The 27,324-nt window shown below is 43.7% G+C and overlaps 1 protein-coding gene across 5 annotated transcripts in view; it reads left to right on the top strand.

Annotated features, from left to right (window-relative positions):
- RALGAPA2 (Ral GTPase activating protein catalytic subunit alpha 2) overlaps nt 1–27,324 on the top strand; it is a 1,781,019-nt gene that overhangs the window by 1,574,929 nt on the left and 178,766 nt on the right. The window lies entirely within an intron of this gene.

The following is a 27,324-nucleotide window of genomic DNA, read 5'->3' on the forward strand; positions in this document are numbered from 1 at the left end:
GTAAGTAATACTCCACAGCCTGACACATTTCGATGTATTCAGAAATGATCAGCAAGTGGTAGAATAAAGGTCAGAAACGAGCAGCAAGTGGCAGAATAGAGATCAGAAATGAGCAGCAAGAGGCAGAATAGAGGTCAGAAACACACAGAAAGAGTCAAAATAGAGATCAGAAACTAGCAGAAAGAGGCAAAATAAAGGACAAAAACGAGCAGCAAGAGGCAAGATCAGAAATGAGCAGAAAATGGCTAATAAAAGGTCAGAAACAAACAGGAAGAGGCAAGATAAAGGTCAGAAACGAGCAGAAAGAATCAAAATAAAGATCAGAAACTTGCAGAAAAAGGCAAAATAAAGGTCAGAAACGAGCAGCAAGAGGCAAAATAAATGTCAGAAACGAACAGAAAGAGGAAATATAAAGGACAGAAACGAGCAGCAAGAGGCAAGGTCAGAAATGAGCAGAAAAAGCAGAATAAAGGTCAGAAACGAACAGAAAGAGTCATAATAAAGGTCAGAAACAAGCAGAAAGAGGCAAAATATAGGTCGGAAACAAGCAAAAAGATGCAAAATAAAGGTCAGATCCGAGCTTGCTGAGATCTCGTCAGAAGCCCGCCCCTTCCTCAACCACTCTGCACACCTGGCATACTTCTGGTTGGGGGACTTGCTCACCTTGGCTGCTGAGTGTCGTTGGTGCCAAGAACCCCTATTGTTGTGATCAGTAAGTCTCCCACAGCAGGATTGCTGTTACTGCATCAGAGACACCCCCACCCCCCTTTCTCAGCCACTTTGTACAGGGGCCTCTAGACATACTACTGGTTGGCGGATGAACTTCACCTTAGCTGCATAGGATCGTTTGGGACCAAGTACTCCTGTTCTCCAATATTGGGGTATCTTTCATAGATTCATATGACTGAATCATTCCCCGTCGTCGGAGTGGGAGTCCCACTGTACATAAAAATAGCAAATATTATGCATAACATAGACATATCATAGCTAGGCTAGAGCCAGGAAGTAAAAAGATGGAAGTAATAGGATTTATTTTCCACTTGCTTGACTCTTCAATAGTCATTATATATAGTCCACTACAGCCAATCAGGCGTCCGCACCCTCTGGAATGTTCTCCTCAGAGGCTCAGGCTCTCAGATTTTCTACTGCACGTCGTGTGAAGGGAGTCTCCCTGAGCTCTGCTCAGTTCTCCTCAGTTTTTTCTTTGGAAACTCTTCATTTTAGGATGTCTTCTTCAAAGAAATCTCTCTTTAGACCTTGTGAATCTTGTGGGAAGCTCCGGCTGTTTTCAGAAGATCCCCACAAGAAATGCATTTACTGAATGTATCCTGACCACCAGGTGAGAGACTGCAAGATCTGCAGAACTTTCCCACAAAAGACTCTGAGGGACAGAAAGGGGTGTCTACTTTTGGGGCTACAGAAGATTAAAGATCAGGACAATCCCTTATCTGAAGTTGGGAGCATTGCCTCTGTCCAGACTCCATCCTATAGGAAGGGGACTGCTGACACAGATTTATCTTCTCCTGGGGCTAAGGTGTCGAAGAAACAGCATACCTCAAAGAGTGCTGAGTTGCCTTCTACTTCAAAAAAGGCTCTTCCACCTTCTAAGAGTAAAACTATGCCTTCTATGCCCCTGAGAAAGACTGGGAAGTCTCAATCTTCAAAGCAGGTTTCTGACAAGGATTTACCTCAGAAACAGGGTCCCTCGATGACGACGCCTTCGTTGACGAAGCCTTCCGTCGCCGCTACGACGACGTCGACTGCAACTTTCTTGTCGCCGAAGCCACAGATGATATTGTCGTCAGCGTCTTCGCTGCCTACGCTGGTATCCGTCTCCGTCAGACAAGCTCTGTCGGCGAAAGACATTAAATCTACAGTCGACGCTTCATCGACGTCCGAAGATTAAAAGTGTGTCGTCGACGACTGCCTCATCGACGACTGCCTCGTCGACGACCATCTCGTCAACTAGGTCCGTCTCATCGACGATGATTCCATCGACGCCTTTCTCGTCCACGACTACTTCGTTGACGGTTGCCTCGTCGACGTTACCATTGTCTTCATGTTCAGATCTTCAGGTTTGGTCTGTGTCTACGCCTGCAGTATCTTCTACACCATCTACGACACCATTTATACAATTGCCACCGTCGACAGCGACGTCTTCTTTACTACAAAGACGTGGATCTTCATTGGAGGTGCTTTCGCCAATTACAATTTCTTCTGCTAAGGCTCCTCTTAGGTTACCTGAACAATTGCTGGATTCTGAAGAGGATGATGAAGAGTCAGATGAGGGAGTTGGGTTTCGTACCGCCAGGAGTCCTTCTGAACTCCTCATTAAGTACCAAGATGTGGATCAAGATGATGAATTTTGTACGGAGACAGTGCCTTCAGCTCCAGATCCAGTTCCTACGGCCCAAATGATTTTGGCTATTTTAAACAATCTGCAGTACATGTTGGACGATTACTATTGCCATTTCCCTCCATCTGAATCAGCTTCTTCTATACTGCCCACACCTTTGCCTCAATCTTCATCAGCTTTGAGGTCGCCCAGGCCACATTCTCCTGTACCTTCGCATCATTTTCAGGAGGCTCACACCTCTGACAAAGATAGAGAGGAAGGAGAATTGGATGACCGATCACTCCTCACGGAATAGGAAGATTACCAAATACAAACTCCATCGCCTTCAACTCCTGCTCCTTTTCGACACTCCTGTTGACATTGGAGGTTTTCACCTTCTTATGGGGGGGCTACTCCGCGTTTTCTTCTTCCTATGGAAACAAAAAAGGATGATTATTTCCTTTATGATTTTAAAGACCAAACAAGAAAACAAATATGATCTATTCCGATTATTGATTTTATTTGGCAAGAAGGTTTAAAGGTTATGAAAGCTCCTGCTTCTGTTCCTGCGGTTCTGGCCCGCCTGGTTTAAAAATATAAGGCGCCGGACAATTCCCCTAGATGTTTGATAGGCCAACCAAAGGCAGATTCAGTTATCGCCCAAGCAGCTCAACGACTAGTGCGGAATCCCTCCTCTCTGCTTTCGGCTCCTCCGGATCGGGATGGTAGACGTCTGGATGCTATTAGAAAGAAGGTGCCCACTATGGCAGCGACGACCATCTGTGCATCTAAATCACTGGCTATCTTAGGACGATATGATAGACAGATGTGGTCGGACATTTCTCCCTACATCGACATGTTGTCTGAGCCCTCTAAGTCAGAGGCGCTTAAGATCCTTCAGGAAGGGGAACTATTTTCTGAGCTGAGATTATTAATTCATCGGTATATGTTGCATCTACAGGTTTTCAACAACTGACAGGTGCCACAGTCCTGTGGAGGCAGGGCTGGTTAAAATCAACATCATTTTGTCAGGAGGTTCAGGCTAAAATCATTTTGGGCAGCATGTTGACGAGGCCCTACAGGCCATTAAAAAGGATACCGAAACAGCAAGATCTCCTGGAACGCTTCAGTTTCGTAAGCCGCCCTTTCGTGGTCCTAGAGGCCGCGGATCCTTTTCTAATCCAGGAGGCTATAATCAACAAAGACAATATCAGTCCTATCAAAGTAACCAACGTTAGTCTTCCCAGCGCCAACAATCATTCAGACAGCAACCATCTGCTTCCTACTCACAAAATAGAAGGAAGTTTACCTACAGCGGAAATGATACTTCCAAGATGCAGTGACAACTGCCACCTGCTCTACCGCTTACCCCGTTAAAAGTTGGAGGAAGAATCTCCCAATACTACTCAAACTGGTCGAAGATAACAACAGACAAATGGGTCCTGGACATTGTAGCCAGAGGCGATGTTCTAGAGTTTGTAAAACTTCCTCTAATTCTCCTCCCAAAGGACCACCTCCAGCTCACCTCTCAGAGTTTTTTGCCCAAATAAATTTGATGCTGCGAAAAGGAGCGATCGAAGTAGTCCCTCGATTGCAAAGAGAAACTAGCTTTTATTCCAGATTTTTTCTGATAAAGAAGAAATCAGGAGAATGGCGTCCCATTCTAGATCTTCGCTCCTTCAACAAATATCTCCAAAAATGATCCTTCCGGATGCTAACTGTGCAAGAAATCCTTCAACTTCTCACTGCGGGGGATCATATGACCACCCTCGACCTCCAAGACGCTTATTTTCATGTACCAATACTACCCAGACACAGAAAGTTCTCGAGGTTCAGAGTGGCTGGCAGGGACTTTCGGTTCAAAGTCCTCCCCTTCGTACTGCGTTCTGCACCCCAGGTCTTTACCAAGGTCTTAGCACCAGTGGCTGCACACCTTCGGCTGGAGGGAATTCAGATTTTTCCTTATTTAGACGACTGCCTTATCAAGGCGAATTCTTTCAACATCGCAAATATCCATACTCAGAGATGTCATTCTCTTTTCCAATCTCTGGGCCTCTCCATCAATTTCGACAAGTCTCACCTTGTCCCATCGCAAAAGAGAACGTTCTTGGGAGCCACCATAGACACTTTGTGAACATAAGCCTTTGTCTCAAACGAAAAGCAACTGAAACTTTGGAGAGGAACTCAACAAACAGTGGCTACAGGTTTCGGGATCCTTCAACTATGTCATCCACATCACTCCTCAAATAAGGGATGCTCTGAGATGGTGGACTTACAAGAAAAATGTAACAGCAGGCTTCTCATTCCTAATAGAAGCTCCAAGCTTCGTCAGCAGGAACGCCTCCCTAGAAGAATGGGGAGCTCATCTGCAAGGACTGACGGTAACCGGAAGATGGGATGTTCAGCAACGAACTTGGCATATCAATCTCTTGGAAGTGCTGGCGATCTTCCTAGCTCTAAAATCTTTTCGCACCACCATTCTCGGAGCATCAGTGTTGATCCGGACGGACAACACAACTTGAACAAACAAGGAGGGACAAGATCTGCACGGTTGTCTCAGCAAACCCAGGAGATTTGGGATTGGGCGATCAAACATCGGTTAAATCTGACAGCAATCAATGTCCCAGGAGTTTCCAACGTTCTCGCGTATTCCCTCAGCCGATCGACAACTTCCAATCGTGAGTGGGAGCACCATCAACCAACCTTGTATCGTATTTTTCAGGAGTGGGGTCGACCTGATCTGGATTTATTCGCAACCAGCCTGAACCGCAAATGCCCATTCTTCGCAAGTTAGCTTCCCCACAAGGGATCGTCCGGAAATGCATTTTTGATGAACTGGTCGCGGATTTATGCCTAGGCTTTTCCACCAATACCGTTGGTTCCCAGGTTTCTCCGGAAAATGAAGGAGCCTTGTAGCCTAATACTCATAGCTTCCAGGTGGCCTCGCCAGTTCTGGTTCACCAAACTCCTCCTTCTCTCCAAATGCGATCCCATTCAGTTGCGACCAATAGCAAACCTTCTATCCATTCAGAACGGGCAGATATACCACCCGGATCCTGCATCCCTGCACTTAGCGGTCTGACGCCTGAGCACTTTGAATGAATTTGCTCACTTAGATATTCCTTCTGACTGTAGGGAAGTCTTGGCCAATGCTACGGCGCCTTCCACAATAAAGACATACAGGCTTAAATGGAAACGATTTTGCCTTTGGTGCCATGGCGCCAACGTTCACCCAATTCATGCAAAACCGGAACAAATTTTGCCTTTCTTTTTGCGTTTGGCAAGATCAGGCCTTCCGCATTCTACCCTTAGGGTATTCTTAGCGGCTATCTCCAGATTCCGACAGGATGGTTCCATCTCTTTATACTCCTCTAAGATCATTCAGCAGTTTTTTAGGGGATTGTTTCTCATGTTTCCTCCCATTCGCCGTCCATCTCCATCTTGGCATCTAAACGTTGTGCTCTCACAACTCATGCGCCATCCTTTTGAACCTATTCATAAGACAGATTTGAAATTTCTCTCATGGAAAGTCTCTCTACTGTTAGCCCTCACATCTGCTAGGTGGGTCAGTGACATTCAAGCCTTCACTATAAAACCGCCTTCCCTTCAATTCACCAGAGATTTGGTAGTGCTACGCACTAACCCCACTTTTTATGCCTAAAGTACCTTCGGACTTCCATCTCAACGAACCGGTCATTTTAAAGACTTTCTTTACTAATCCTCAATCCCCTGCTGGCAGGGCTTTGCATACTCTTGATGTTAAGAGGTGTCTCAAATTCTATTTACAAAGGACATCCTCAATTCTAAAATCTGATCAGCTATTTATAGCTTATGAAAAGATGCTTACAGGACACCCACTATCCAAGCAACCAATTGCTCGTTGGATTTCTGCTGCAATTTGTTTCTGCCATCAGCATGCCGGCAGACCATTACAAGTAACTCCAAGAGCACGCTCTACTAGAGCAATATCTTCTTCTGTGCCTCTTCATCAAATCTGCAGAGCTGCTACGTGGTCCAGCAGGCACACCTTTACTAAGCACTACTGTCTGGAAGCGGCTAACAATGCAGATGCATCTGAGGGACAAGCAGTTCTCCGTAATCTTTTTAAATAAGGTGAGCCTCTATTCTTCCCTCCTCCTCTTTGGAATTTTATTACTTATATACCTTATTTGATTTATGGTTACACATGCATCAATATTTTATAATTTTAGATATGTCAATATATCTATTTGTATATGCAGTTATATAAATATATAGATATAGAAAGTATTGCTTTGACTACATATTGCCTCTGATATGCATATGTTTATATAGTGATCAGAATCTCACGAATATTGTTCTGGATTTACTGCTCTCTACTCCAATTCATGTGCGCCGCTATTTTGTCATCACTGGCACTCAAATACACCCCTCTTACACGATGAAGTCATTTCCCTGTTGTCTTTCGCAATCCTGGACACTGAGTTCCACCATGCGCCGTTTTTCTCCACCACGTGCACATGAATATACTCTGTTTTAATAGAAGAGATGAGGTTGCAAATTTCCAATACAACATGCCTAATTTCATGTAATTCTTCTCTCCCTCTTTCTCCTCCTTTTTCCCATGTAATGTATAAATGTATAGAATTGCGTTAAAAGGCAGTGTAATATTTAAAGACAACAATGACTATATTTTTGTCCTGATGATGATGCCCCTCATTTAACTTAGGCATCGAAACGTCGTCGACCAAAAAAAACCCTTATGCAATATGACATTTAAAATATTGTGAAATGCAATGGTGTGGTTATAACAATCTCTGTCTGTAACACTGACTACAAGTATACAGACATATTTTTGCTTTGCTCCTTTTACCATTCTGTTCGTTGTTTTGTCTGAATGTTGTGGGTCACGGCTGTGCCCACTTGTTATTAATGTGTTTATTCAGTTTTATTAAGAAAATTGTTAAATAAATTCCTTGTCCGGCTGGACAAAAGACATAACACTTATCAGGTGTGTGATTATTAGCTCAGTATACCATTGTGTCCACGAGTAGGGACCACTGTTTTTTGTAGCACTCTACTCCAATTCAGGCATGTGAATCTATGAAAGATACCCCAATACAGGAGAAGAACAATAGTTACTTACCTGTAATCTGTGGTTCTCCAGTCTTGGTATCTTTCATAGATTCACATGCAACCCACCCGCCTCCCCTCAGAGGCTCTTCTATATCTTATTTTGTCACTCTAGAACACACTTGTGCTAGAAAATCTGAGAGCCTGAGCCTCTGAGGAGAACATTCTGGAGGGTGCTGACGCCTGATTGGCTGTAGTTTGGACTATATATAATGACTTGGACGAGTCATGCTAGTGGGGGGATAACAAATCCTATTAATTCTAGCTTTTTACTTCCTGGTTCTAGCCTAGCTATGATATGTCTATATTATGCATAATTATTGCTATTTGTATGTACCGTGGGACTCCCACTCCGACGACCGGGAATTATTCAGGCATGTGAATCTACGAAAGATATCAATACTGGAGAACCACAGATTACAGGTAAGTATTGTTCTTGTTGCAGCAAGTAAGTCCCCTACAACCGGATTGTTGAGATGTTGTAGGAGGCCCCATTTCCTTTCTCAACCACTCTGCACAGGGGCCTCCTGGTGTATGATTGTTTGGGAGATGAACTCCCCATGGCTGCAGAGGGTCGTTAGTGACCAAGAACCCCTATTGTTGCAACAAGTAAATCCTCCACAGACGGATTGCTGAGACACTCCTTTTCTCAACCACTCTGCACAGGGTCCTCCTGGTGCGCTACTGGTTGGGGGATGAACTCACCTTCACTGCTGGGGGTAGTGGGGCCAAGAACCACTATTGTTTATTTATTTTATTTATTTATTTATTTATTTAAAAGGTTTTATATAGCGCTACTGGACCCAGGAGTATCAGAGCGCTTTACAGACAGATAAAAAGAAAACATAACTAGTACTCATAATAAACATAAGAACAAGTAAACATCTAGAACAAAATGGAGTACATTTACAGAGTGAATAAAAACTGGCATGTGAACAAACATATCAGTTAAAAGAGGAGACTTGTGGAAAGGGAGTAAATTAGGGATAGGTAGGGGGGATGAGGGTGGCTAGAAATATAGGATAGAAAATGGTAGTCTAAAAAGGAGGGGAGGTAGTAAGAAAATAAGAGAGACGGGTTGGGTGGAGGAGAATGAAATAAGGACTGAATCTGAATAGGGACTATTCGGTGCCCCAATATTTATTTAGAAGAAGCACCTTGAGTCTTTTTTTGAAGAGAGGGTGGGAGGGGTTGCAGCGAAGATCTTTGGGGAGCGAGTTCCAAATCGTAGTGGCATTACCAGAGAATGCACGTGATTGTGTCTTTGTACAATTGAGTCTCGGGGGGGGGAGGAGGACGAGTGCGTTGGTGCTTCTCAAGGTTGTTCTTACCCAAAGAGCCACTCACTCACCCATAGTCACTTACACACCCATACAGCCACTCACACACTCAATAACCAACATAGTCACTCACACAGCCACTCACTCACCCACACAGCTACTCACAAACCTACTTATATACCTATACAGACACTCACACGCCCACTCCGGCACTCAAACACCCACTCACACACAGATACACACAGCCACTCACATAATATATGTTAGTAATAGTATCACTCAGTATCAATTCCACATTTTTAAAATGTGTAATTGATAAGGCGTCTTAGCGCTAAGCGTTCCTGCTAGAAAGAGAAAATCAGTAAATATACTAAGAGTGAGTGGAGAAAAGCCATATCTTTAACAGTTTTCAAAAAAAAAATATTGGACTGGGATCTCAAGACAAAGGGCAAGGAATTCCACAGCCTACAGACCAAGATAGAAAACCTTCTCCCTCCCCATCTCGTTTTCTTGATTTTAGAGACTGTTACTGCTTTTGCATTGTCAGATCTTAAATTACGGTTGGACACGTGCCAGGAAAAAGACTTTCGAAAATATGCAGGACCTCCACTGTACAGAGCCTTGTGAACGATACAAAGGGCTTTAAATTTAACATTTTTGGTCACCAGCAACCAATGCAGGTCCCAGGTACTCTTGGAGATTGAATTAAACCTAAGTTTCAAATGAGCAGCCGCATTCTGAAGTGACTGAAGTTTCAGCTGCAACTTTTTCTGTATGCCCAAGTAAAGGGCATTGCAATAATCTATTCATGATAGAACTAATGCAACAATGGCCAGCTTCTGCAAATCCATCGGATAAAAGGAAACACCTTCCTCGGTAACCTAAAAACGTAAAAACAATTAGATGAAATTGTGTTTATTTGATCTAAGAAGCAGAGCTGGTCATTAAACCACAACCCCGAGATTATTTACTTTCTGAACTGGACAGGGGAGGGTGTCTAAAGAGGAAGGCCGCCAAGATATTTTCTAGAAAGAATGATTGGACCCAAAAAGGATTACCTCTGTTTTTCTGGAATCCAAATGTAGATACTTTTAATGCATCCAGGTGACAATGTTGAGCAGACAATCTTTAAATTTAGTGGCTACCATGTCAACATCAGAAGAGATGGACACTACAATTTGAGTGTCATCTGCATATGACGCAAGTTCAAAGCCGTAAAATCTAATTTGTTTTCCCAATGGAACGACGTATATGTTGAAGAGTGTAGGTGATAGTGAGGAACCCTGGGGCGCCCCACATGGCAAAGTTAAAGGATCTGAAGTAAAGCCACACAATGTTTCTCCTCCTGTGAGATGATAACTCAGGATGACAAGGGCTTCGCCTCTAACCCCGATCCCCTCAAGCAGCTGATTAACAGTGAATGATTCACTGTATCAAATGCTGCAGAGAGGTCGAGAAGAATCAGCGCGGTTCTACCACCTGAATCCACCTGTCTGTAAATCTCCTTGGTAGCAACCAGCATTGGAGACCCCGTCCAGAGAGAAGGCCTAAACCCATGCTGTGAAAAATCCAGGATTTTATGGGTATCAATTAAGGCCATTATTTCTGCGTTAAGTGGTTTCTCCAAAATTTTGGCTGGCCTAGGTAGTCTTGATGTATAAGACACAAGATTGACCCTGCACCCGAGAGAGACACATTATTTTTTGTAAGAATACACTAGTACACCATATTTAAACAACAGAACAGTGTATAAATGAATAGCTTCCCAAATTAAAAAAACAGATGGTCGTGTTTCTTGATTGTAGTTAGTATAATTCTTTTAGTGAAAAACACTTAGTTCTTTCAAAGTACCACACAATTGCTTGCCAACGCGTTTCATCCCTCATGGGACTTCTTCAGGGCTTAATGGAAGACTGTATCTGCTGATGATATTATTGAAAATTCGAGCCGAATTTAAAAACAGCAATGAAACACACTATATCTAAATGAAAGTCTGTGTCAACTGACGATATCTTTGACAATTCAGGCCGATTATAAAAACAGCGTAGAAGACACAGTGTATTAATAATTCCGTTCGTGTTGTTGATATTTTGCCTGTCTGTACCCGAAAATTCAACAAGATGTCATATAAGCCCGTGATTCAGTATAAACTGGTGATTCAAAGTATTTATCATCGCTTCTTCAAAACCCCCCTGCCCACTCTTCGAACCCCAACCAAGCAGCCATTAACCTCACTCAATGGCTAACCAACAGCGCCGACAACCTAGCACCCCTGAAAAAACGTCAAATCAAACAAGGCAACAAAAACGCCCCCTGGTTCAACGATGATCTTAAGAAATCCAAGAAACTCTGTCGCTCCCTTGAGAAGGCCTGGAAAAAAGACCCAAACACCAGCACCAAAGACGCCTTCAAAAACGCCACCCGCATACACCACCAACTGATCCGAACTGCCAAGAAAGCCGCTTTCAAAGACCGACTTGACAACAACGCCCACAACAGCAAGGAATTATTCAACATCGTCAAAGAGTTCACCAACCCCACTGCCAACTCCAACGACATCACTCCCTCTCAAGACCTCTGCGACTCCCTAGCTTCGTTCTTCCACGACAAAATCGCAGACATCCACAACAGCTTCGACAACCAACCCGGAGACCAACCCACCCAACCTTCTGCCACACCTTCACCCCCATTGAACATCCTTAATGACTGGAACCCAATCTCCACTGATGATACCATCCGCCTGATGAACTCCATCCACTCAGGATCCCCCACAGACCCATGCCCTCACCACATCTTCAACAAAGCAGATTCCATCATCGCACCCCACCTCCGAGATGTCATCAACTGCTCCCTCACCTCCGCCACCTTCCCAGATAGCTGGAAACATGCCGAACTCAGCGCCTTTCTGAAAAAACCCATAGCTGACCCCACCGAACTCAAAAACTACCGCCCCATATCACTCCTTCCATTCCCGGCCAAAGTCATCGAGAAAGCTGTCAACAACCAGCTCGCCGCCTTCCTCGAAACCAACAAATCCCTCGACTCCTCACAGTTCGGCTTCCGAGCCAAACACAGTACTGAGACCGCACTCATCGCAGCAACAGACGACATTCGAACTCTACTGGATAATGGTGACACAGTCGCCCTCATCCTCCTCGACCTCTCCGCAGCCTTCGACACAGTCTGTCATAGCACCCTATTACAACGCCTCAGAAACATCGGAATTCAAGGAAAAGCACTGGAGTAGATCACCTCGTTCCTTTGCGGAAGAACTCAGAGAGTCCGCCTCCCACCATTCAAATCAGAGGCCATTGAAGTCATTTGCGGCGTGCCACAAGGATCTTCACTCAGCCCCACCCTCTTCAACGTATACATGAGCCCCCTCGCGGCCATCGCACGTCAACACAACCTCAACATCATCTCCTACGCTGATGACACTCAACTGATCCTCTCACTCACCAAAGACCCTAACACCGCCAAAACCAACCTACATAAAGGAATGAGAGAAGTAGCCGAGTGGATGAAGCACAGCCGCCTGAAACTGAATTCCGACAAAACAGAAGTCCTTATCTTAGGTACCTCCCCCTCCGCCTGGGACGACTCGTGGTGGCCAGAGTCCCTTGGAAAAGCACCCATCCCAACAGACCACGCACGAAACCTGGGCGTCATTCTGGACTCCTCACTCTCGATGACCAGACAAGTCAACGCCGTTTCATCATCTTGCTTCAACATTCTTCGCATGCTCAAAAAAACATTTCGCTGGATCCCCACTGAAACTAGAAAAACGGTCACCCACGCACTGGTTACAAGCCGCCTGGACTACAGAAACACCCTATACGCCGGTACCTCCGCAAAACTTCAGAAAAAAATCCAACGCATCCAGAACGCATCAGCCAGACTCATTCTAGACATTCCGCGTAAAGATCACATTTCTGGTCACCTGAAAAACCTCCATTGGCTCCCCATCAATAAGAGGATAACATTCCGCCTTCTAACCCACGCACACAAAGCACTTTACGAACTTGGACCCGAATGTCTCAACACACGACTTTCCTTCTACACCCCCTCCCGCCAGCTACGCTCCTCCCACCAAGCCCTTGCTGCTGTACCTCGCATCAACAAAACCACCATGGGAGGAAGATCCTTCTCCTACCTGGCGGCTAAAACCTGGAACTCACTTCCCATTCACCTTCGCCTCACTCAGAACCACCTAGCATTCAGAAAGCAACTTAAAACCTGGATATTCGACAAGTAACTCCCCACCCTTCTCCAAGCGCCTTGAGACCCTCTGGGTATGTAGCGCGCTATATAAATTACTGAATTGAATTGAATTGAATATCTGGTCATCCGGTCCCCTCATAGTTGTGAAGGGACAACTTTGATGGGACCGGACGATGGTGTACTAGTGTATTCTTACATAAAAGAATTTGTTTTTCCTGGGTGCAGGGTCAATCTTGTGTCTTTGATAGTGCTTGTTCTAAACCACTCTTTTGGGATGTATGAGGGTCACATCCTAGACTTGATGCACCAAGGCATAGTGCACATCGAATAGGCCTTTACAAGTAGTGACGTTTGGTGCTGGACTTTTAAGCTTTGACCCCTTTCTTTGTTTGATAGTCTTGATATATGTCTATAGTTTTTTGTTTCACAGGGATCCACGGTATATTAATTCAACAAAGGGGCAAATTGATGCCCGCTTCTAATCCCCCCGGAAAGTAACCCAATGTCAGAAATCTATTAAGCAGTGTGTTAAGTCTAGAATCCATATGCAAAACCAAAGGTTAGCAACGGTTAAGCGGGGTCCCTGATTTAATGGTCTCCAAGAGAGCCAAAGTCGTATCCTTTGGAAAAGGGATGAAACGATAGAGCAGAGACTAGAAAGTGTACTATTTTATTGTATGTAGTTCTTTGGTGTGTATATATATTTGACACTCAAACTTTGAGAAAACACACACTTACTGGATGATATCATCAGTGATGTCATTTGAAATGTCATCAGTGATGTCACTGACCATATCATGAGTGATGTAATATTTGAGGTCATAAGCAGTGCATTGCGAGAGTGTAAGTTATAGTCAGCTCAGGTTACTATAACTGCTGAATTCCACTTGTTTTGCACGAGTGAAATGTGAGCGTAACTATATCATCATCTCTGTATCCGGTGTTTTTTTCAAAGAATTTCTATGGTTTTATTTATTCTATTTCCTAACTATAACATCAATGTAACCTTTGTTTTTTTGTGATTTTCTAAGTTTAACCTTTACTTTGTTCAGTAAATTTCTACGTTTGTTATGCTATTTCCTAACTATAATGTCCCTGTAACCTTTGGTTTTTCAGTGAATTTCAATTTTTTTTTATGTGAAGTAATATCTAATTACCATACGATAATCCAACCGCCACCACGCACGGACTTTGCCCATGTGTAGAGGGGGTTGGCCGCAGTGTCTGGCCGGTGGGCAGGCCCTGCGGCCAACCCTTCACAAGCAGTCAAATCCACATTGAAGGCCATGTGCAACGGAGATGGACCACAAGACCTGGCTAGATCATCCCAAGTGCAGCCAACCCGGAAGGAGGACACGTAGCCCCCCTACCTGGGACAATTTTGCCCTGGGGCCCCAGCCCCCCTGGATTCAGCACATTTTGTGGGGGATGAGCATGTTTCCCCCTCCCTGGGCTGATTTTGGGACATATATCTATCTAGATATAGCTTATTTAGGTTTAGTGTGGCCCCTCGGGTGAAGAAAGGAATGCCAAAAGGGTCATTTTGTTTTCTGGGATGACAAATTCCCAGTGCGAGTGGGCGATAGTGAGAGGGGGTAGAAGGCATAGATTTGGAATATGAGGAAGAAGAGGTGGATAGTGATGGTCTCCAGAAAGACAAAGGGCCATATCTATCATTGAAATTCGCATTCGCAAAGGCCGAAATTCACAGAATTTCGGCCTTTGCGAATGGGAATTCGCAAAATGATATGTATGAAGGAAAATCCAATGCAAAATAAGGAATTGCAAAATTTGCGATTTTATTTTGCGATTGCATTTAAGGAATAGCAAATTTTGTGATTCCTTAAATGCAATGTAAGAAGGCAAAAAAAATGCTAAATGGCCTTAAGGAATCGCAAATTACCACCAACTTCTAGTTGGTGGTAAGTTGTGAATTCCTTGAAAAATGCATATTTTTGCATTTTTCAAAGTGCCATGTGACGCACATACATGCCCTTAGGGCATGTATGTGCACCACATGTGCACCTATGCTTACTTCAGAGGTGTAACAGGGCGTCCTTTGGACACCCCTGCACCCTTGAAATTATTCTCAATTTGCTATTAGCAAATTGCGAAATGGCAAATTGAGAAAAAAGTCCCATTCCTTCCTATGGGCCTGCTGGCCCATAGAAATGAATGGGAAAGTATTCCTTAATTGCGAATTCGCAATTTGCGAATTCACAATTAAGGAATATCAAGAAATCGCTAAAAAAATGTGTTTTTCTTGATACGTACCATTTTGCGATTCTGAAATAGCGATTTCTTAAAAATCGCTATTACAGAATCGCAAATTGGTTCCTTGATACATATGGCCCAAAGTCTACAAAACTTTGTCCTGACCTTACTTTGCCATTCTCTTACTTAGCCATATTCTTACTTACTTACTTACTTATACTTGCTATGCTATAGTCAATCTAGCGAAGGACAAATATATCTTCAATTCTTCCTGAAAATGGAAAAAGGTGGCTATGTTAAATTATATAAACAAATTCGATATACACAAGGTAAAGCTCAATTTTTGGTGTGCAGATAAAGCCATTTTTGTAGGCTGTGCCCCTGAGGTCTGTGGGTGTTGGCGCCAGCAACACACAGTGAAATGTGTATTTTTGTGTCCAGCAAGATGAGACGATATTATCTAGCTTATTGCTAATATGAAGCTACATGCTTTTTTAGCATCTATACAGCAGTGCTTAATTTGCAAATAAATGTGCCAGGGCTCTCGTCAGGAGGCTACTGCACCTTGTACCACACATTGCCCCTGCCAGTCCTGCCAATGATAGTAACAACACAAGTACTAACATTCACACTCCTACAAGTGTGACAATGCAGACTATTTCAGACCTCCAAAGCTATAAGAATGGCTTGGGTGGCAGGTAATATTCATTTTAAATGTGTAATGAGTTAATAATTAACTGTTGCTGTTGTTGTCTCTATATTAGCCAGACAGCGCCACTTTGTGGCAGACTGTCACAGGCACCGGTGCTGAAAATTAAGTGCCGGTGCCGAGCACCGGAAAGCACTGGCTCAAATTAAGCACTGCTATACTGTGAGGAGGGCTAATGCGTAGGCGTACAGTGCACTCTCTCTAAATTCGATTTTCTTGGTTCGGGTGTTAACATACTGCTTTGGACAATTTTGTGCTCCTTACCCTAACGTCAGGTTTGTCAACTATTTTATTGTTGTAGGGTACTTGTTGGTTTATCTGTATTTTTTTTAATTGCCAGTGTACAAGCAGTATGCACTGTAAACTTAAAATCTCTACTTTTCTTTCCGAAGTAAACTATTAATGAAGAAAACTTTTTTTCAGGAGGGGTACCTTTTTTTATGAATTTTGAGCACTTTTGAGACATCATTTGTTGTAGTCCACTCATGCTCAATACTCTATTTAGTTATTGATTAAATTACTGGGTATTGAAGCATGGACCAGACCAGTTCAGTGTCAAAAGGTTATGCACAAGTTTTTCTTTGACCCAGTATGCTTGTATAGATTTCCCAGGCATGATTATAAAATGATTTCTAAGACCAAAATAAATGTTAGAGACGTTATCTATGAATGCAACTTTCAAACTAGACTATTAAGTGAAGTACCAAACACAAAAAGATGATGGAATGAGTACTGAATCTTTTCAACCACTCACCCCCAGTCAAGAAATCTGGGTATAATCCATTGTTCTTTTGCTCACTATGCCACCCCAGTTTGGACTCCGCCATATGCAAATCAGACTTGACCCTGCTCCTCATGGGAACAGCCCAGCCTGAACTGCCAGGCCAGGTCCTCCCTGGACCGGAAACCAGCATCCTGAGACCGGTTTCGTTTTATCACCCCTCATCAGCCAGGCTACCTTGAATCCAGTGGCACAGCGAGCAATGGACCCACATCTGGGCATACCCTTGGCTATTTAGGGTTAACATAGCAAACACAACAAGATGTTTGACGGAGTGCTGAAACTTTGCAACCACTCACTCCCAGTTGTGTGTGCAATATTAAGGGAAGTACTTCATAAAGGCAAATGAATGTTCCCAGTCTCCATACACCTTGCAGTGATATAGCTGTGTTTGGTACATAGGGCTAAAAAAAACAGAAATAAATTAGAAATCAGTGGCCGTTTCGCAACATATCCTAACATTTGCTGAGTATTTCTTGGATTTAAATGTTATTAACTGTATAGCAATGGCAAATTTTGCTTTAGGGTGCGTTGTCTTGAATTAAAAACTAACTGCGTGTAAAAGTAGCGTGAATACTTCTATCACTGCGTACAGTTATGATTACTAGATTTTCGAGGGTATATTTCAGTTGTGAAAGCTTGGTTACTGTAAAATGGAAGGTTTATCTATAAAGCCATACAACAGAGCTTCAAGCACAAGAAGAAAATGAATATTGGTCACCCTCCCTCAATACCGAGCAGCAGTTATTGTTAGTAGATACATCCGTATTGTGTTGCTGCTGTTTAAACCTGAAAGGTAGTTTTATTTTTAAAAGCTCGGTAAATAGAAAACTAATACCACAAGCTGTCGGTTAATTGCTGGGGTGGAAGGTTAACTCCAAATCGGTTGTTTTTGCATTTGGCAGTCTGTTGTATGGACCGGGAAGGATATCATTCATTTTGGAATTAAAAATCCTTTAGTGCACCTAGGAACGATTTTAAAAACCAGAAAATGTCACACTGTGGCCTTGCATTCTCTTTCAGTCCCAGAAATGTCGAATTGACCATGTGTTTCGACTCATAAATGTATCAGTGTTGATGTTGGCAGTCATTGCATTTTGAATCCAAACACCTAATGTGACCTCGGCCTTCCTTGACTTTTAAACATCTGCTGTTTGTTCCTCTGTTCTAACCAGCTGCCGTTCAGTCATATTAATATGTCAAGATATGTAATTGTATCTCGGCGCGCGATAGGGTTTTTTTCTGCACAGTGTTGTGTAACAGCAGAAACCCCCCAGAATTCTTCTCCTTAAACAGTCCATTGGTGTTTATTGGACCGTGGCTCATTTGTATTGCAATGAGCGTATTAAATGTCACATGAGGCCATAAGTTTGAAATTAAGATATTTTAATGTGAATTGTGTAATTCAGCATTCCCTACACCGCATGATAATAATCATGATATATTTTTCAGTACTTTACGTTCTTTATCCTAATTTTTAGGTGATGTCCTTGTTTGTTTTCAGACAGATATACACTCGAAATAAGTTTATTGATTAGTTAACAAAAACGATTGCATATGAAGCTGAAGATTGTACAAACGATTCATACTGCATATCATATGGCTACTAGTTTTGGGGAAAAAGAAGTACATAATACATCAAATGTAAATCACCCAGATTTACAGGAGGGGCAAAGTCAATGATTAAAATCCGTTGATTATAAAATTTCAGAAAAGTGCAAATAGTTTGTGCATATCCTGCAAGGTACTAATTAATGCAAACATTAAACACAATTCTTAAAGAGTGAGTCATCTGATCTTAAAGTTCAGGCGTGGTCTTAGTTTCTTTTTCATTGTTCTTTAATGCTCTTAAAGTGCATGTGCATTGGTCAAATCTAAATCTTAATCTTACTGGTGGAGGTTCGTCTTGTGGTTACTTTTTTTTGTTATTCTTCGTCTCTCTCGTACTTACCCAAACTTCATTCTTGCCTAGCTTGTGTATTGCAAGACCTAAGTAGTCCCACAGAATTTTTCTTCTTCATCTGTGCCTCGATTTCTAGCCAACATATGCTATTCAGAGAGCCGCTTACTGAGGCACAAAGTCTCCAACACTATTTAACAAAACACTCCAGCTGTGCAGCTTTTGATTTTTTTAAGCCAAATTTGAACCTCACCTAGACTGGGAAGCTGATTTTGGCAAGCTAAAACCTGCTTTGTAGGCACTTAATTGTAGCAAATTCAGAGTGGCAGTTTCCCTTCCATGCATGATCTCCGAGCCATATCCTACAGTTGGGATTAGTTTGGTTTCCATTATTGTTAGCAGATATTCAAGCGAAGGACAGATGAGTTTCTCTTCCTTTGCCCGTGGAGCGGCCATGTGCTGTTTAAATGTCAGTTGGTACCCCATGTTGATGCCCAGATACCTATACAAGGAATCAGTCTTAACTTGTTTGCCCTTTATAGACCATATGAACTATTTATATTTTGAGTCAACGAGATAGATCACTTTTTTTTTCCAACTCCTGGGCTTGCTGCTTTATGAAACCTGCTAGTGTGTTGATTGATCTCCGAAGACCAATGGACGTTTGGCTCTGAATGCCGATAACAGCATATTGCAGACTCGCTGAGTTCTCTGTTGCCAGTTTTGGTAAATGACTTTCCACTTGTCAGGTAACTGTCTAAATCGGCAAGCAATAGAATGAATAGCCTTGGGGCTAGAACACACCCCTGCTTCAGACCATTCATTGTGTGGATTTTTGTTGTTACTTGGTGCCGTTTATGACTTTAACCTGCGTCCAGGTGTCACTATACAGTGCTCTTATGGCATTTAGCAAAAGTCCTGGGATTCACCATCCCACAAATTTTTACTAAAGGCGGCCGCGGGGGACTCTGTTGAATGCGTATTTAAGGTCAATGAAGCATGCAAACAACCGAGATTTTTTGCTGTATTGTCTTTTCCGCTAATATGGTTGGAACTGACAGATTTGTTGTTGTCCCCATGCTTGGTCTAAATCCGGTATGTGTTATAGGAATTCGATTTATTTTTTATTAACCCAGGCTAGAAGATCTTGAAGAAAACACAGGGCATTCAATTTGGATTCTATGTCAATTAACGCTATTAGCCTATAATGAAGCTGTGATGAATGACTGCCGTTCTTGTAAATGAGTCAGATATGTTCCCTTTTCATGATGGTGGTATTTTATTCGATTGGAAAATTTGGTTAAAGAGAGATGGAAAATAACGGGCCTAGAAGGTAACATCTTTTTTGGATATCACATTTGTTGGTCCGTTTGGACCAGGTGCTCCCTCTTCCTTCAGTTTTATAGGATCTCCTCTAGGCCCATGGCATCTGTTAAGGACACTATTTTGTCTGATTGGGTTGTGGGTGGGCGTTGTGTTTCAAGATCACCTGCCTGATTGCTGTGGGTATCTGTATTTTGTTTGACCATCCTATTCCACCAGTTGCCTCAAGCGATGTTGTTTCCGACCTTGAGTTAACCCGTTCGGCGCTTATGACGGAACCGTTCCGTCGTGCGCCTCGGGTGAGCTGTGCTAGTGACGGAACGGTTCCGTCACGGCCCGCTCGACGCGCCTGTGCGGCGCTGATTTCGCGCCTGCGCGGCGCATTCTATTGAGCGGGCGTGTTCGTGACTGAACCGTTCCGTCACTAGCACAGCTCACCCGAGGCGCGTGACGGAGCGGTTCCGTCACAAGCGCAGGTGAGCCGTGCGCCCCCCACCCCCTAGCACTGCAGCGGAATTGCCGCCGCAGTGAAGGGGTTAATACGGCAGATGTCCGTTGACGGTTTGTTTGCTGTTAAGGAGTACATTTTGCAAATGTGAGATACTCAAGCCTCCTCTTAGATTCCTGCATTTTGATGTTGGGTTTGTCCCGAAACTAGTATATTTCTTGTTTATAACATGCTTTAGAATATTACAAATTATTTTGGTGATTTGAAAAAATTATCTTTGTCGACCTAATCCAATTGCTTTATTTGCTCCTGCAGTTCAGCCATGCACCTATCCTAAAGTTGACTTCTTGCTTAGTAATTCTAGTTTCTATGACAGCAAAAAAACAAAGATGTGCCTTTTGTGTCCAGCTCAATCAGTAGATGAAACGTGGAGCAGAAGTACAACTGTGGGGGAATTTTACAAGTACCCTTTATGAATATTTGTGAACAAAGAACCTGTAGCATTAGTGCATCTTAATGCTTTCAGTGGACCAGCGCTACTCTGCCTTTATTATTCAGGAAGCCACTTAGGCAAAGAGTCGAGCCATGCGTAGCCATGTTCAGATGTGCTTTGTAATGCTTGCTAAAAATTTGGCGGGTATCTATATGAACGTTAAATGTATTTGTAAATGAATGAACAGAAGCACGTATAAAGGCCAGCTTTACAGAGCAACTGTTAACAAAGGCTGACTAATCAAAAATGTATTAATTTGGATTTTTTTTAAAAAGGTAGTCATGTCACGTATATAATGTAATGTTGGTGCCACTTCAGTAAAAATAATGTACATTTAGCTTAATCTCCAGCTGCATTATTTGACATCATTGCACTTTGCCAAAGGTAAATTTCTCCCAAAATCAACCATAATCTGCATTATCAAACCAACAAATTATCATTAGTCACACGTTGTCTTGGCAGCTTTAAGTTCTTGTTCCACTATTAGTACATGAAGACTTTGAAACCAAGATGTGTAATTGTTTGTTATCACTATACGGTAGCCTATATTTTCTTGATAGAAATCATTACATATTGACTGTGTTCTTTGAGTTATGAGCTCTGCCAGATTATTTGTTGGCAAAAATTCAAACCATGAAAGAATCCGCAGTACAAGATAAAAATTGTAAGAACGTATTTGCTTTCTTTGCACATACTTTGCAGAAAATGATTTGGATCTTTAGTGTGGTTGTAATACACGTTCCAGTTTTTGCATAAAATATTTAGTATGACTGTTGTATAATTAGATGCATGTACTCTTTAAATACAAGAATACAGACGAGGCTACGCATTAAATGTAGCTTGCAGTGCGTGGTGCTTCGAAGTGTGGTTTTTCAACTTTTGAAGTTATTTGAAAGGAAACATGTTGTATTGAGATTATTGTTGAATGCAGAGGGAAGGGATGGGAGGAGCAGCAGAATAACCGTTTTTTAAGAATTTCTTTGAGCCCACTCAGTTGAATGAATACCTTTGAATAGTCGAAGCAGCTGCACTGGAGTTCTTCAAATGAGTCTTTTCAACGACTCTGTTCCATTAACTCCATTGAGAAATCTATCTGTTGGGGCAGGTTTACACAGATAGTGTGCCTGAGGGACAGATGCTCTTTGAAAGCGCTGGGCAATTCTGACAGTGTTTCTAAAGAGACACGGGCACGTGTAGCTAAAAGCAATTAATAACGTTATTCTTTAGAGCCAGAGACCGTTTTTACATCTGAAAAATTGATTTGCTAAACGGGATGATATATAGATGTGTAATATAGTGTAATTGTTGTGCCCAGAAAATAGAATTTTGAATAAGGACAAAGGAGAGAGAGTCGGTTCTGAATATAAGAAACGTTTAAGATGTTTAATATTCTTTCGTTTTACATTGTTTCCTGTGATGAATTTTAATGGGAACATCCTAAGGCTATGCGCAAAGCTGTAGATATTCAAAAGAAATCCATTCGGAAAAAATAGCACAAAAAATCGTTCTGAATCCTGCAAGTTAGAAAATACAGTAGTTTGTTTTTATTATATATAATTTATTGCTTAAGGTTACGATCAAAAAAAAAATTTAAAAAAAAAAAATTATCCTTAGTTTTAGATGAGCATGCGGATCATGGCCTCCGAAAAGTAGTGCGTCAGAAGTGCCAATCACTTTCCAGTTGCTGTGCTGTTCGGGCCGCGTAATTAGCATTTTCAACGCCCTTTTACAATATGTCCTCTTTCCTCCGTGTCATTTCAGTTTCTTTTTATTTTGCCGTTTGTCTTGAAGGCTGTTGTCCTCCTGGGCTGCTGCATTGTTGTCAGTCCCTCTTGGAACTTGTAGTGTATAGGATCCTCTCCGCCTGCTTGTAAACAGCAGCTCTTTGTATTGATTCATGGAGGCTTCTGCAGCTTGTCTTGCCGTTGTCCTCCCGGGAGCCGTGAAGTTCTGCACCGTTCGGGAGGGTGGGCGTTGCATTCTGTGTGAGACGTCCAGGCCGTTTCATTAAACAGCGGGATATTATTAAGCATGGCGTGAAAGGCCTTTCTGTCGACGCGCAGGCATCAGCCGGGGCTCAGAGCGCGCGCGCGGAGTTGGGAGGTGACGGCCAGCCCGGAGAGGTCCTCGGGCTCAGGTGGCCATCGTCCCCGAGTTTAGTGGAGGCCTTTCAGCGATTCGTCACGCCGTCGGCAGCCCCTGCTGCGCTAGCACGTGCCGGCTTAGTGTCAGAGGGCCCCGTGTGCCAGACGGCCACTCAGGCCTCGCGCCCTGCTGGTCGGCGGGAGCTGAGCCCTGGCAACAGCCGCGCGCGGCCCTGAATGTGCCTGCCTCGTAATGAGGCGCGAATGGCATCAGTCAGAGCCTGCAGCGCGGGCCGACGTGTGCTTCCTCTCTCGGCATCTTTGGCAGCCCCGTTTAACCGGAGTCATCTTAAGTTCAGGTTAATTAAGGGGGGTGGCCGCTAAAGCACCCTGGGTGCCCAATGCTTGTGGTGGCAGAAATATTTCCTGTATCGAACTAGACAAGCAGGTAGTATTGTCTCAAGGACTGAGTATAACCTCTCTTGCCCTCTGGTCTCCAACAAAGTGAGCGTTATGGGTGGGTTGCCGCCGCCTTTCCAAGAGAAAAATACCTGCCATGTGTTGTTGTTTTAATAGTCTTCAAAGGCCTGGACATTATACTAAATATGACTTTAAACAAAATCGCAATACTCGTTTGTAACATGAAGTTTCTCCCTTTGTTTACTTTAATTATTAGTTAGAGATCGTCGACACAGCACTAGAACACAGTTAATAAGTGCTTTCTATGATTATTTACTGTTTGAAGTATGTACAGCTAAGGGCAAAAAAAATACTGGCTTTAGGTGATTTTGTTTATTTTTGTATCCAGCAGGACATCAAAATACTGGTGGTGCTGGTAGAAACCCGGTAAGTGCCAACTCCAGGTGTGGGGCATTTATTTGTCTATGTTTTAGATGATTACTTTAAATGTTGAGTCTCATTGGATTCTCCAGCCAATTAACCTCTTTGCCGTCATGAGTCACGGTGGGCGTGTGCGCACGACGGCCGGGCCATGCCCAAGATTGGAATGTCCCAGCACTGCGGCGGAATTCGCGCCGCAGCGAAGGTGTTAATGTGTTCCACTCTCTACAAGCTCACTGTGATATATTCTAAATCCTGAGTTTGTGCTTCTTTTGACCAAGCACTTTTAAAAACCGCTTAACAGTATGGATGACGTGAATCCTACTCCTTGTGGCCCTCTTTATCTATACACTGATTTACACATGTATGATTCATTGAGGGGTGTGGGGGTGTGTGTGTGTTAAAGTGCTCCAACACCCTACACTGGTATGAGAGGTGCTATAAAACAAATTAAATACATGTTAGAGAAGGTCTATTCCTGTTGGAATGTGATAGTGAGGGAATCATTAAAGGGCCACAACAAAGTTTGTTGAATCCTGGTGCACTGTAAGGTTATAATTTACTATGCTTTAAAGCCAATACAATTGAATACATAATGAAATATGTTTTGTAAAATACACCATGTTTGCCCACATTTTTATGGTGGGAGAACTTTCCCAAACTCTCCTTGAAGTGGTAAGGCTCGCTTGCTGCACTTACTATCCACCTTAAGGAGGTTGGTCTGACAAAATTTGCCGGGGCTGCTTTAGATTCTCAGTCCAGCCCTGCTCTCCACAGATCTACACGAACATGGGCATGGTTGACCGTATTTGATTATGCAAAGTGATTGCTAAATTTGGTACAAATCCATCCATGGGCTCGAAAGTTACAGACCGATATCCCTCTCCAAATCCTATATTGAATGGGAAAAAAAATGGCTCACTCCCGAGGCACTCTTTAATCAGTGTATCCATTTAAGTTATGCTATATATCTAACCTGCCTGCTTCCTTTTAAACCCCCAGCCACCCACCCGCCAGGAAACTACTTAAACATGGGTGAAAATCCTACTTTTTTGTTTGTTAGTTTACAGACCGAGAACGTAACATAACATAGAGAGTCCGCCTACCCCCGTTCAGATCAGAAGCCACCGAAGTCATCTGCGGCGTTCCTCAAGGCTCCTCGCTCAGCCCCACCCTCTTCAATGTCTACATGAGCCCCCTGGCGGCCATCGCACGCCAACGCAACCTCAACATCATCTCCTACGCCGACGACACCCAGCTGATCCTCTCCCTCCCCAACGACCCCGCCACCGCCAGAACCAACCTACACGAAGGGATGAAAGACGTAGCCGAGTGGATGAAGAACAGCCGCCTGAAACTGAACTCAGACAAGACGGAAGTTGTCATCCTGGGCTCCTCGCCTTCCGCCTGGGACGACTCCTGGTGGCCCCCCGCCCTGGGCAGCGCACCCAAACCAACAGACCACGCACGCAACCTGGGCTTCATCCTGGACTCCTCCCTCTCCATGACCAGACAAGTCAACGCCGCCTCCTCGTCTTGCTTCAACATCCTACGCATGCTACACAAGATCTTCCGGTGGATCCCCACCGAGACCAGGAAGACGGTCACCCAGGCCCTCGTCACCAGCCGACTGGACTACGGCAACGCCCTCTACGCTGGAACCACCGCCAAGCTCCAGAAGAGACTCCAGCGGATCCAGAACGCCTCAGCAAGACTCATCCTTGACATCCCCCGACACAGCCACATCTCCGGACACCTGAGAGACCTGCACTGGCTCCCGGTCAACAAGAGAATCACCTTCCGTCTCCTCGCCCACGCACACAAAGCCCTACACAACCAAGGCCCAGGATACCTCAACAGCCGCCTCAACTTCTACACTCCCACTCGCCAGCTTCGATTGACCAGCCACGTTCTCGCCGCCGTCCCCCGCATCCGAAGAGCCACCACAGGAGGAAGGTCCTTCTCCTTCCTGGCCGCCAAGACCTGGAACTCCCTCCCGACCCACCTCCGCCTGACCCAAGACCACCTCGCCTTCAGGAAGCAGCTCAAGACGTGGCTGTTCGAGCAATAGCGGACCCCCCTCCCCCAAGCGCCTTGAGACCCTCCGGGTGAGTAGTGCGCTGTATAAATGTTTTTGTTTGATTGATTGATAGCTGACTTTTGGTGCCAGTATTCAGTATTGTATTCTTAAAAGCTTCAGTAAAGTTAATTTACAAACTTGGCATCTCTTATGTTCAAGATTGAAATCTTTCTTTGTTTTAAGGCCATCACATCATCATGCTGTGACTTTTCTGTCAAACAGTCGCCACACTACGCAAGTCAAGCTGTGGCTATTAGGTGAACTAATTTAAATAGCGAGTTCCAGTACAAGTCCTATTTGTAGCTTGCACGAACTTTCAGTTTAAAAAAACCTCCCCCTGAATGCATTGGGCAGCACTAAGTCAGCATTTTAGATTTGTCACTAATAGAAATACGCTCTTTATAACTCGGCTTTCATTGGGTGCAATTGAAGGTCCGCGGTTTCCCTTCTTCAAACACGTTGACTTGCATTACAGAGATTGTCCTGCAAGACTTCAAAACAAAAGGACTTCAAAATATCGGACTGATTGATTGATTGGCTAAACGGCTTGGACAAGGCAATTATTCGTCACGTTGGCTACCCCCAGCATTAATTTGCCTCGCCCCGTTGTTGAAGCACTCGAGTCTCCGACCAGAAGCTTCGGACAAAGGGGCAAGGGGTGCTTTCTCTTGTCTGAAAGGCTGTCAGGCAGGGGGCCCTATTAGGGCAGCTGGAAAGTTACTCCAGCCCGTTCCGCTTGTAAGTTTTATTGGGGACCGGTTTATTTTTGGCAAGTTCGAAAGCCAAGATTTCCGGGTATGACAGTGCTCTTGATAAAAAGCGCACCCCTTTTTTTTTTGCATCAGTTATTAAAACGGTGCATGCTGGCTGTAAATGCCCTCCTGTCAGAAATATGATTCCCGCGCATTCTTGGCAGATGAATGGCCAGTTGCGATGATCGCACAGGTATATGATCTGTATCTCAAGAGCTGAAGAGTATATCACAGCTTGAAGCAGTTGACCGTTTTCAAATGTCTTGCTACTCCAAGGTAACCGCAAAGCCGTGGTTTTACAATAATGTACTCGTGACCGGTGTATGTCTTTTAATCTCAGCAGCAGCATACCAGTAGCATCGATTCTTTTCCTGCACTGGAAGCGCTGTTCCAAAACATGGCATAGATTACTCACGAGGTTTATTTGTGGCACCTATTACTTCCTGATTACTCTCCTCAGAACCGAAACTCAGAATGTGTCACCAAAGCTGTTTTATTAAAAGCAAATACATGTCTGCAATATCGCCAGAATGATCCCCGTGTTACTGGCCGCTCACTTTCAAGGACGCACAGATGCATTCTCTGAGCTGTAATAGAAAAGGCCTCCTTGTGTTTAAGTTGCTCTATCTGCTTTTTAATCTAGTCGGAAAATAGAATGGTTTGTTTTGTAGTAAAGTAACGGTGAATGGGTTTTCTGTCATATCATGGTAACCTTGATGTCAGTTACTCATTGTTTACATGTGTTATTGCTG

This window comes from Lissotriton vulgaris, chromosome 6 (assembly GCF_964263255.1).
Source record: "Lissotriton vulgaris chromosome 6, aLisVul1.2, whole genome shotgun sequence".
Classification (NCBI taxonomy): domain Eukaryota; kingdom Metazoa; phylum Chordata; class Amphibia; order Caudata; family Salamandridae; genus Lissotriton; species Lissotriton vulgaris.